This window comes from Papaver somniferum, chromosome 8 (genome assembly GCF_003573695.1).
Source record: "Papaver somniferum cultivar HN1 chromosome 8, ASM357369v1, whole genome shotgun sequence".
Classification (NCBI taxonomy): Eukaryota; Viridiplantae; Streptophyta; class Magnoliopsida; order Ranunculales; family Papaveraceae; genus Papaver; species Papaver somniferum.
Genome location: NC_039365.1, coordinates 161,389,507 through 161,402,393, shown reverse-complemented (window position 1 = coordinate 161,402,393; position 12,887 = coordinate 161,389,507). Strand labels below are relative to the sequence as shown.

The window sequence follows — 12,887 nt, the reverse complement described above, 5'->3', positions numbered from 1 at the left end:
AAAAAGGGTGCAAAAAATGTAGTAGCAAATCACTTGTCTAGGCTTGTTGTGGATTCACCTGACGATTTCACTCCTGTTAGGGATAGCTTTCCTGACGAACAATTGTTCTCTATTTCCGAATTGCCTTGGTATGCAAATATAGTGAACTATCTTGTTGCTGGTCGATTTCCCCAGCATTGGGGTAAGCAGGATCGTTCAAGATTTTTAGTGGAGGTTAAGCGCTTCTTTTGGGACGATCCTTATCTATTTAAGTATTGTCCAGATCATATTATTAGGATATGTGTACCTGAGAGTGACCAGTATAGTATTATCTCCTTTTGTCATGAACATGCTTGTGGGGGTCGTTTTAGTACTAAGAAAACTGCTGCTAAGATATTGCAGTGTGGATTTTACTGGCCTTCGTTGTTTAAGGACTCCCGTAGTCATTGTGTTTCTTGTGAGCGTTTCCAGAAGTTAGGGACCATTTCCCATAGAAATATGATGCTTTTGAACCCTATTTTAGTAATTTAGGTCTTTGATGTGTGGGGCATTGATTTTATGGGTCCATTTCCTAATTCATTCGGTTATCTTTACATACTTGTCGTTGTAGAAAATGTGTCTAAATGGGTTGAGGCGGTTCCGTGTAAAACAAATGACCACAAGGTCGTACTCAAGTTTTTGAATGATAATATACTTGCACGTTTGGGTACACCGTGAGCTATAATTAGTGATGGAGGAACACACTTTCGTAATAGGCCGTTTTCACTTTTAATAAAACAATATGGTATTACCCATAAAGTAGCTACCCCATATCACCCACAAACTAATGGTCAGGTAGAAGTTTCCAATAGGGAGATAAAACGTATATTAGAGAAAACAGTTAATCCAAATCGGAAAGGCTGGTCGTCTAGGCTTACTGATGCCTTATGGGCTTACCGTACTGCGTTTAAGACCCCCATTGGAATGTCACCTTATCGTCTAATATTCGGCAAGGCATGTCACTTACCTGTTGAGTTAGAGCATAGAGCATATTGGGTTGTTAAGTAGCTAAACTTTCACTTGACAAAGCATGAGCTTACAGAAAACTCCATCTCGATGAGTTGGACGAGATTCGTAGAGATGCATATGATAGTGCTAAGGAGTATAAGAACAAAATGAAACTTGTGCATGATAATTATATTTTAAGAAAATCATTTTCTCCAGGTCAAAAAGTTCTTCTATATGATACTCGTTTGCATCTATTCCCCGGAAAGTTGCGCTCTCGATGGACCGCTTCTTTTATGGTCCGCAATGTTTTTCCTCATGGCGCTGTTGAAATTGAGACACTAGATGGTAGTAGTTCTTTTAAGGTTAACAGTCATAGATTGAAAGCCTTCCTTTTTAGAACCTTTTCCTACAGGTGATGTTGAGGAGGTCCCTCTGGAGGACCCTGTTTACCTTGATTGACCACCGAGGTATTTGATATTTTATGTTATATATATATATATATATATATATATTTTTAATAGAAAAAATTCCCTCATTATTATATTTTTTAATTATTTTTTTCATATTTTTTAAGGAAAAAATGTTTATTTAAAATTAGCCGTTGGGAAGCCTAGCAACGGCTAATGTTGTATATTATTTTTGCTATTTGTTTTTATATTTTTATTTTTTGTGTTTCTCCTTATTCTCCGTGGAAGGATTATTACGCTTCACCCATGTACTATCTTTCTGACTTCACTCTTTACCGATTCCTCATGTCACTTATACTTTTGTAACTGTTCTTTAATTAGAAACATTGAGGGGGAGTTATATATATAAGGAGCTCCAAAAACGAAAATTGGGAGACTCTTTTGATTATTTAAATTATTTTGTTATTGTTAAACTTGGTTTAAATCTATTTTGATTTTTATTTATAATCGGGTTATTCCCGAGGTCTAAATGATAATCATATCCATAGTTGTGATTTTTCGGAGTTGCGAGGTCTAGATAATCAATGTTCATGGTGGTTATTCTTAGGAATAAATTGAGGTCTGAACAAATCTATTAGTTATTTTTTTCTACTTTTATCCCGCTGTGACAATTATCTCTTCAAACACTTCCGATCTGCATCACTTGTACATACTTATTCAGCCGTTATACAAGCACCATTACCCATAACGTGTTGAAAGGTGTAAAATGTGAACTTCCCATCTTGTCTTCAGGTAATTATTTCATTACCTATATACCCAAGACAAAACCTAGAAATAGAAGCCTTGGAATTGTACCCTCACAGAAGGACATGAGCCAAACAAAACCCACTGTGCTTGGGTTTAATTTATGGGAACTAAAGTCCCTTGACACTATTTCTCTCAATTATCAACCGAGAAGAGATAAACCATTAGATCATAATCTCGTAAACCTTGCTACTCAGCATCATGTTCTTTATTTATGGACATCTTCTCCAACCCCTTTTTGCATCTCTCTTGTAGGTGCTGAAAGTTATTTAGTTGATATTATGTGTTTTATGTTGATGTTAAGTGGTAATACTTCTTGTTTATATTTTCGTATTTTAATCTACCATTATGTTGTAATTTTCCGTTCTTAATATAATGCATGAATCTTTATATCAAATAATATATACATACATATATATATATATATATGTATATATTTATATATAATCAGGACCAAACATGATAAAATGTTATAAAAAGGATAAATAATGTGATTACAAGTTATATAAGGGTTTTCCTTACGCCGTAACATGGATTTATCAAGATAGGACAAACCTAGGCACACGACATATCCATACACATTTATCAGCAAGGACTATTCTTAACATGTGACCATTTGCACTCCTAGAACAATTGGTAGATTTTACAGCAAAAAATGCACTAAAAAAACATATTGTTGACCACAAAATGGTGTAGGAGATGGTTGTTAAATATTAATCAATATTCGGTTAGGTTATATTAAACATATGTTTTAGCACGTAACCCGCAAGAAATGAAGACAAAAGATAGTATGTAACTGTTTTATGGTATGAAGAGACATGGTATGAAGATACATAAGCTGGTGATATGTACCTTCCAATTTGAAATTCGATTTCAAATATTGCAATTGTTCATGATTATTGGTATTACTGATGCTTCTTCGCATACGTTATGAAGAGACATTTCTTGTCATAATCCGTCTTTTCGAAATGCACTTTTGTCGAAACCGACGTTCTAAGAGATGGGTGCATCTATTTTGGGATATATTCTCTAGGTAAAATACTCTAGCTTAATTTTGGGCGTATCAATCTAATTTGATAACTAGCCCATAAAATGTCACAGTTTGTAATTCATGGATGAAACCACTTAACTTCCTGTATTGTTGCAATATAATTTACTTCTAAGACACATTAATTTATATCGCAAGAAATATATTAGATCTAACGTCCGTATATAACCCAAGATTGATTAAGGAAAGGAAAAAAGGACTATTATTGGAAACAATTTTTCATGTACAAAATATGATGAGAAGAGGGTATTTTATATCCCAATCGGTATCAGTATTTAATATTAGGACTATTAATAGTAATTAGCTTATTAATGGGCATCTTTATCAATCGTAAGGTTGTGGGATGATATAACCACATGGTGCCTAAATATTAGTGTCTTAACCTAGCTATATAAACTAGGGGGTCTGTAGTAAAATGTTTATCCAAATTTTTAACAAAACCTAATCGTTTATTCGATTTAAGGCTGTGTTCTTTGAAACCAGAGAAATTTTATTCTCCGAATTAAGTGGTTATTATTTGTATCTTGTCATTGTATCTTCAAGAGCATGAAAATTGGTATCTAGTGTCATTCTATCCTTAAAAATCATGGATTTAATGTTGGAAAAATGGGTACAAATGAACGGAAAATTGGTATCAATAATGAAGTTGGAGAGGATAGAAACAAAGAGTTTAGACAGTTTCATATGGTGGTATAAATTTCATTTGGAAAATAATAAATCTCTACATCGATAGTTTTACCTACGGAGGTGGTCAAATATATATGGACAAGACAACAAAGAAATTGAGACCGATCTTTGTTTATTAGGTATACTGCTTCAAGTCATCATCCTCCTTTAAAGTGAAAGTCGCTTCTATAGATAGTGATGATTCTCTAGAATTGGAGTTAATTCCTCAAAGAAAAAAAAATCTTCTGAAAGTGAAGATGTTGTTTTACAAAATTGTGTGAGACTCCCATCTGATGAGGTTGTGACACAAGGGACGATGGACTTCTCCGAGTTCAATCAAGTCAAGATTAGCAAGATGAATGATTGTTTCTGAGGGTTTTACTTCAAAGAGTTTGAGGAGAATTTTGAAAATCTTGACTACTTGAAGGAGTTCTTATCCATTCTCTATAATAAAGCAGGCTGTAAGGATTGGTCTTGTCTTCACCTTGATGACACTAGTTCGTTATTTGACTGAGGTAAGCGTATCTTTATTTCATCAAATTATTTCTTCCATGCGTGTTTAACCGATCAATGCTCTAACATATTGATATTTTGTCGTCAAATCATCATAAGTTCACCTTGCAACATCGAATTTCTTGCAAAGAATTAATTATTGAACTCAATCTTCAAACTGCCCCAGGAATGTTCTAAAGTAGTTCTTCCAAGAGTTCCAGATCAAATCGATTTAGTAAAGCTTGCATTTAAACTCGACATTACAAACTGATCCATATGAATCAAAAGAAGGTAACCATGATTCACTACAGTTTCGCCATTTTTAGTCAACGTTGGGGGAGGAAAGTAAGATCCATCAATAAAACAAACCAGTTTTGTACACATAAGGTCAAGCTGATGATTAATTACAAATTGCTAGTGTTTATGTTGTGAAAGGAGAATTAGGCGCTCGAGTTTTATAGGGGGATCATAGTTAATAAAACGCCCAAGGCGCAAAAACGTAAGCCATTTATTTATTTATTTCTGGGTGTCTGGGTACAAGGCGAGGCGAGGCGAATGGTTTGGCTCCTCGTCTCTCCGAGCACCTAACACAACATAGGTTAGTGTTATCCAATTTGATTGAAGTAAATTACATATGTTTCGAAAAGATAGAGAAAATATTTGAGTTGTTATTGAAAAGATTATAATAGCAGTACCTGTGAGTATTCTGTCGAAACGAATTTGACGGAAAATTTTCCACGTAGAGGATATTGACGTTGTAATTGAAGACAAAGGAGGAAAGGATTCTTGAAATGATAAGTCAAATCAAAAAGAGATGGTAGTTGAGATCTTTGTTGAAGAAGTATGATCACTAAAAACAATCTCGTGAGAGAGAAAAATCTGATACCCTAAGAGACATGGTTGTGAGAAATCCTACGATTCACGATGTGAATCATAAGATTCGATTCAAATTCTTGTATCGATTTGAATCGTTGATTAAAATCATATCTCTTATGAATGGAAAATTCCTCCGTTGACTTACGATTCCTGACTTTTTTTTTTTGACCAAGTCAGACAATTTATTAATATTATGAAATTTTATTAAGATATCACAACCTTACTAAAAATATTCAGAAAAAAACCTTGCATATTTTATTCAGACTTAAGTAATACAGACAAGATACACGTGTGTGTACACAAACATCTCACTTAACTAATACAGACAAGATACACGTGTGTACACACAAACCTCTCATAGACAACATAAACAGAAATGAAATAACCCAGAAAACATATCACACCGAGTAACTAACATAACGGGAAACAAAGAGGGAAAACTGTATTCTTACACCTGACAGAGACTAGTCTGTCTTAGTACACCTGCTAATTAATGCTTCCAATGCTCTTTAAGTGAGGGCATTCTTTTTAATTTAAATGGGTTTCTCTATCAATGATACAACTCGATTCTTCATCTCAGGTCCTGCTTTACCTCCATACCAGCCTTCAAACTGGTAGATACAGTGACAGCTCCGGGCAAAGTTTTCTACAAAATCAATAAACTGCCGCGGGAAAATAGACCGAGAATACTCATCTCCGTTCATCTTTTGATGTGTTCACGGGCTATGGTTTCTGAAACACCATTTTGATACATGTAACATTGTATTGCTTTTGGAGTGTCACCCCTCTCTTGCTTGTGCTACACAATCCAATTATACAAGCCATCATTAAAATACGATCTTACTAACAATTTAACAGTTAACTGCGGTTGACGAAACCTTATTGCAGTGTGTATACATGTACTTACTGATGAAGTTTGCAGGTCATCCAAAAGTCGAATTATCATGAGTGAGTCCCGTACAATATCACATGAATGGTTCTTTATGCGTTCCAAAGCTTCTTTTGTAATTTCATTCCCTTGAAGAAAATACGCGTAAAGTGGCATTAGGCATCCGGCTGAAATCCATCCATTATCCATATATTCTTCAAATGTCAGTGTATACCCACTATAGTACCATTTAGCTTCTACTAAATATGATTTGAAAAAATATGCCCACTGATAAAACTGTTGGGAAAATTGGCATTCCGGGTGCAGAGAAATCAAAGGATCACAAAGGGAAATTGGTGATTTGAACCAAACGTGGGAGAAATAATAAGAAATAGACAGAAGATAAAAAAGCACACACAACCACAACACAAGATATACGTGGTTCACCTTTACAGGCTACATCCACGGCCAACACCACCAGAAAAACTTCCATTATAATCAAAGACCATTACATGCTCTTTCCGCAACCCAAGACAAGACCCAACGAGTTAACAAGACATACCCGAGATCACCATTGAATAAACCGTAGAAACCAACTCTAACATTCACCAAACCATCCCCGTGTCTTCTCTTTTACACCGTCTTCACACCTGCTCGTAACAGAGGGGAAACATGGAACACTAGAAACTAGGTTTAGGGCAAAGCCCTAACCCTTAACACTAGAACACCAAAATTCTCTCTCCACAAGTTTTTCTCTCACACCGATATTGACCTTCACGGTAGCACACGACCCTCCCTAACAAAGAGACCAAAATCCTAAGCACAAGGATTTACCACTCTTCTAGGTTGGATTATCACTACACCTGCAATTCTAATCCTTTATATAGAGAACATATACTTAGCCCTTAAGAAACCTTAAATTTAGGAATAAGTTTCCCTAACTTGGTTCTTAAGTTCCTAAACTTTAGGAACAAGGTTGCACCAATACAATTTGACCAAAGTCAAACAATAAACCACCGGCTTAGACTAACAATTCTCCACATCGGATCATGCTTCCAAGCATGAGACGATCACATGAAAATCACTTCTATTTTCTACCAGAGTTGTTCACCATCTCTATATACCCATAGAATTACTTTTGAAGCTCACACCGAACTTCCATATCCATATAACCATCTCCCCGACCAAAATACCATGACGTTGATAAAAGTCTTCAAACCATCTTCTACATGAAGAACACTTGTGAAACTTGCCACGCTTCACAAACACCATGAAAATCTTCAATCACTATCAACGAATCCTTGCACAGATTCCTTCATTGATCACCAAGAGAACCATCCAAAAGAATCACCGCTAGCTCCACCTAACCAGTAAGCTAACATATTGAATTCTAACCCAGAAAAGAAGAATTAGATTCTAAATCATACTCCAACACATGTAATGATTACTGTGTATCTGAAACAGACCATCAAATATCTCCACTGTGATTAACAGGCTTAAACCTTTGAGTGATTCTCAAATCCATCACCAATCTGACATACTTTTTACCACCATCACACCCAACATACTCTCTTAGAATATATACCGTGTGAATACCCATACTATTGTGGTACATGCTTCAGAGATCGGGCACATTCTTGATATTAAATGCAAGCCATCAAGAATACTTTAACATAGACTTAAGAACATAAATCTATAACATCTCATGCATAACTTTGAAACTTTGCTGGACTTGCTTCTATATGAGACCTCACAACCCCGTCCTTTCTTCAAACTTTGTAACCCATTATTTATAGTGTATGATTACTAATACTCTTCAAGAAGTATATATGTATTCCACCTAATCAACTTTATTTTGCATCCCATACTACATCATAAAACTAAACGAAGAAATACACTTCTACAAAGTTGAACCTCTGATTTGCAAATCACATCACAAACCCATATTTTTGTAACACCGGTTGAAACATTATCTTCAAAGTATATTTCTCCACCCGAACAATAAACCATCATTCAATTCCAGGTTCAATCACACCAGCCCGTCCATGGGCTTTAATACCAATTGTTGGGAAAATTGGTACCCCGAGCGCAGAGGAAATTAGGATCACAAAGGGCAATTTGTGATTTGAACCAAACGTGGGAGAAATAATAAGAAATAGACATAAGATAAAAAAAGCACACACAATCACAACACAAGATATACGTGGTTCAACTTTACAGGCTACATCCACGACCAACACCACCAGAAAAACTTCCATTATAATCAAAGACCATTACATGCTCTTTCCGCAACCCAAGACAAGACCCAAAGAGTTAACAAGACATACCCGAGGTCACCATTGAAGAAACCATAGAAACCAACTCTAACATTCACCAAACCACCTCGTGTCTTCTTTTACTCCGTCTTCACAACTGCTCGTAACAGAGGGGAAACATGGAACCACTGGAAATTAGGTTTAGGACAAAGCCCTAACCCTTAATACTAGAACACCAAAATTCTCTCTCCACAAGTTTTTCTCTCACACCGATATTGACCTTCACGGTAGCACACGACCCTCCCTAACAAAGAGACCAAAATCCTAAGCATAAGAATTTACCACTCTTCTAGGTTGGATTATCACTACACCTCCAATTCTAATCCTTTATATAGAGAACATATACTTAGTCCTTAAGAAACCTTAACTTTAGGAATAAGTTTCCCTAACTTGGTTCTTAAGTTACTAAACTTTAGGAACAAGGTTGCACCAATACAATTTGACCAAAGTCAAACAATATACCACCGGCATGGACTAACAAAAACCAATGAAACAATTTAATTAATTGACAAATTGGCATATTGAAATGCGCGAGCGCGAGCTAAGCACCGACTTATATTGACATGCCAAATGATTTCAAAATAAAATATGGTGTACTTCAATAGGCCAAATCGATATGATCTTCAGATATATTGAGCTGGGTTACGCTTTTAGCGCATCATCTGAAAAAGGGAAGTAGTACATAATTCATGTCTAGTTTAAGAATTAATTACCAATTTCTTAAGGTATGATAGGATGTCTAGGCCACGCTTCTTTAGAACCTCATAGGCTATGGCATTAGTAGTGTTGTACACAGCCAAATATAATACTTTCATGTAATCTGGAAGGTCGGCAATTTTGTTAACATCCCACCTGTAAAACAAAAATCAGTGAGATCCATTAACTAAATCCCCAGGATAGAGGACATGAATGAACCCATTCATAACTAATTCAGTTCAGCTCAGTAAGGGAAAAAAATATAGAATACGAACCTTAAACGTCATACGCATCATCAACTAGAGTTGCCAATGCACCCCATTTGGTTATCTCTTCCCTGCTGATGTCAAACTCCGGCTCAAAGTGACACCACACGGTCCAGACAAACATTTCCACAATCCTGTTTCTGGAGAAGCTCAATAATTCAATACAACCCAACTCTTTCCACCACCTGTAAAATGAGATTAATTTGATATCACCCTTCATTAGAGAATTAGGCTCTTACTAAGATCAATATTACGATCATCGCCTCATATTAGATAAGATCTATATGTCACAGCTTAAGCAAATTTTGCATTAATTAGATCCTCATACGAACCCAAATGAAGCCTACTCAGAACAATCAGTAGTCGTTAAAATATATATTATTCCTTACCTGGATATATATTATTCGCTTGCAAAATGTTGAAGTCCAGTTTAGCAAATTCCAGTAACAATGGGTCCATATCTTGGATCATTTCATACGTGTCTATGTACCATCTTGCCTCTAATCGTGGAGCTATCCAGTGAAATGGAAGCTCCAAGGCATGACGGACTAACCGTTCAGTGATAGAATTAGCATTTCCTTGATCTTCGGCTGATGACAGCAAGTACTCCTTGAGAATCTCAGTTACTAATTTTCGGGCTTCATCTAATATATCTTCGCCTTCCAAAGCATATAACGAGGCTTCGTAAATACTCACCACTCCTTCTATATAATTAAATGCTGAGGAAGTGTTCATCATATCGGCCATGAAGCGCTTAAATATATCGAATTACTCAAGTGCAACTTTATTAGTCGCCAGTCCATGGGCGTGAGCCAAATTGCACTGCAGTATTATTTGTTGCATGTGAATCTGTGATATGCATATTGAAAATATGCACACCTTGAGAAACCTTGTAGCGGTGTTGTCTGAGCAGCCTAAACCGTAAAGCTCTGGTGAATAGGTCATCCTTCTCCCATCCATAATTCTTCTTGCCGATGGTGTCCAGGGAAGCTCTGGTCTCATCATCGAAGTGGTAACTCACTCCAAGCCTTTGAATGACATTGATCAACTTAAGAGTGGACGATGATGACCCACGGCACACTTGATCAGCAAACATGAGCCTCACCTTTTCTTTTAGTTTCTCAGATCGTCTAGTATAAGTCTCCTCCTACACGGTCAAATATATAACAAGTTTTAGTAGGAATAGAAAAGATCTTGATTAATTATCAAGTATATATATAGCAATTTTCAACCAAAAAGAAAAATTATTAGATGACGGTACTCAGTCTCATGTGCGGCGCACATTAGAGTACCTATTTATATGCTCACTGCGTAATCGCTCTTTAGAGATTGAACAAAATCATGACCCAATCACTGGCTTCGTAGTTGGCCGATCTTCTCGTGGTGGAGTTTTCGCTTTTTGCTAGAACTCCAGACATCATGAGATGTGATACAGTACTGTCGCCGGGACTTGAAAGTTGGCCTTGAACGGTGAGAGACATGGAGTGTTAAAAGCAGCAGATATATTGATTTCTTATGAGGGGCTGGAATGTATATTTGTGTTTCTTTCAAGGGATCGATGATGGGTATATATAGGGTGAGAATGTAGAGATATAGGGTGTATATGGTGTGTAATAATAGGGTGGATATTCGTAAAGGAGCGGTGGAAACACGATGTTTGTGTTTTAGTCATATAATTAGCGAATCCGTCCGTATCAACCGAATCCGTACGTATCAGCCATATAACTGGAACCCGACATAGATTCACGAATTTCCAGCGTAAAATGAATTATACGCGTATTTACGAATTAATGTATCATATGACTCGTACAATACTTTGCCACATCGTCACTAAATTATCATTCTTTATTATATTTTAGGGATTTTGTGTTTCCCCTTCAAATAAATACCTAGCGTTACCCCTTTTTAAATTACTAATTGGTAAAATTCTGCCGTGAGTACTCAGTTAAGTCAGCACGTGCAATACGCGCGTGTAAAATAAGAAGATTCTGCTCAGTAATCTAATCCGACGGTCCCCGGAAAAATTTCTAGATGAACCCTAAAAACATCACCATCATCTTCTTCACCGAACACTCCATCACCAATTCCTCCACCACTACCGAATGAACAACCCCACAATGTTTCCATTCTTTTAATTTACCAATTTGATTACCATTCATCACTGTTTTTATGGAAAGAGAAGAGAATAACATTATTTCATCATCAACTAGTTAAGTAAAATCATTATAGGAAAGAAACTTGTGCAAACTGATTGCAGTATACCCATACAGTCATATTCTTAAATTTGTCACCAAATCTGGATCAAAATCTTATGCACATCTATGAGGAATTCTACCAAACGGGTTACGAGCAAAATCACCATCAGAAATTAGCATACCAAAGAGTCAAAGACCTAATCAACTATGCAGATTACAATCAACACTATCACCATTCAAATCATTGGCCACCAATCATATCGATCTATCTACAACAAAAAACAGAATAATTAACTTTTTGATTCGTTCATTTCAAAACACCAAGACCGGAACTTCTTATTTGTCCGTCCTTTCAACTCTTTGGGTTTTCTGAAACTCGTTATCATGATCTCCAGGAACAGGAAAAAGAACAGATCTGTCTTCGAAACAGAGGCTAAGGAAGAATAAATTTATAAAGAAACGGTGATTGTGATTGAAGAAAATGAATTGATTTAAATAGAAATTTAATCGATATCTTCTATTTTTTGAGTTTAAGAAGTAACTATTTTTGATGTAGGTAATCGAGATGACCTAGCTTCTAATGGCGGTGGGACCTGAGAAGAAGAACAGAGTTCTTGGAGATAAAATGGAAGTTCCGGCAAGTGTAATAATGATTTAAGCCAACATTAAGTTAACAAAGATAAATTCCTAACCGTTCATCTAACTAAATTGTTTCTTGACCATAAGATTAAATCCATCATGGTATACGCGTGTACTGCACGTGCTGACTTAACTGAGTACTCACGGCAGAGCTGACAGAAAGGGGGTTTTACCAATTAAAAATTTAGAAAGGGGGTAATGCAAATAAGTATTTTCTTTTAGGGGGAAACACAAAATCCCCTTATCTTTTTTTGACTTTTAAAATTTTACATACACCAATCTGATTCGAACGCCACCAACGTATATGTTATTTGTTGATATTAATGCACATATTACATGTATAGTTCATATTAATTATTAAATTATTGTATTTGATGAGAAATTATATTAAAAATGATATTTTACTAGGTTAATATATACCGAATTTTGTATACCGAATTCATATCTCTAAAACGAATTATACACGTATGTATGGTGTTCCGTATTACTGCCGAATCACAAACTGTTAACCGAATTTTTGACCGAATTTGACTTTTACGAATTCGTATAATACTCGTATGTATCACATTCCGGAAAACTACCCTGAATTGCTAACTAGGGAAAGGACTTTGGAATGACATGCTTAACATGAGGTCATCAGACTCATCAC

At 35.9% G+C, this 12,887-nt stretch overlaps 1 pseudogene; it reads right to left on the bottom strand.

Annotated features, from left to right (window-relative positions):
* Window positions 1-5,897: 5,897 nt before the first annotated feature.
* Window positions 5,898-11,531, bottom strand: LOC113306327 (annotated as a pseudogene).
* Between the last annotated feature and the right edge of the window lie 1,356 nt (window positions 11,532-12,887).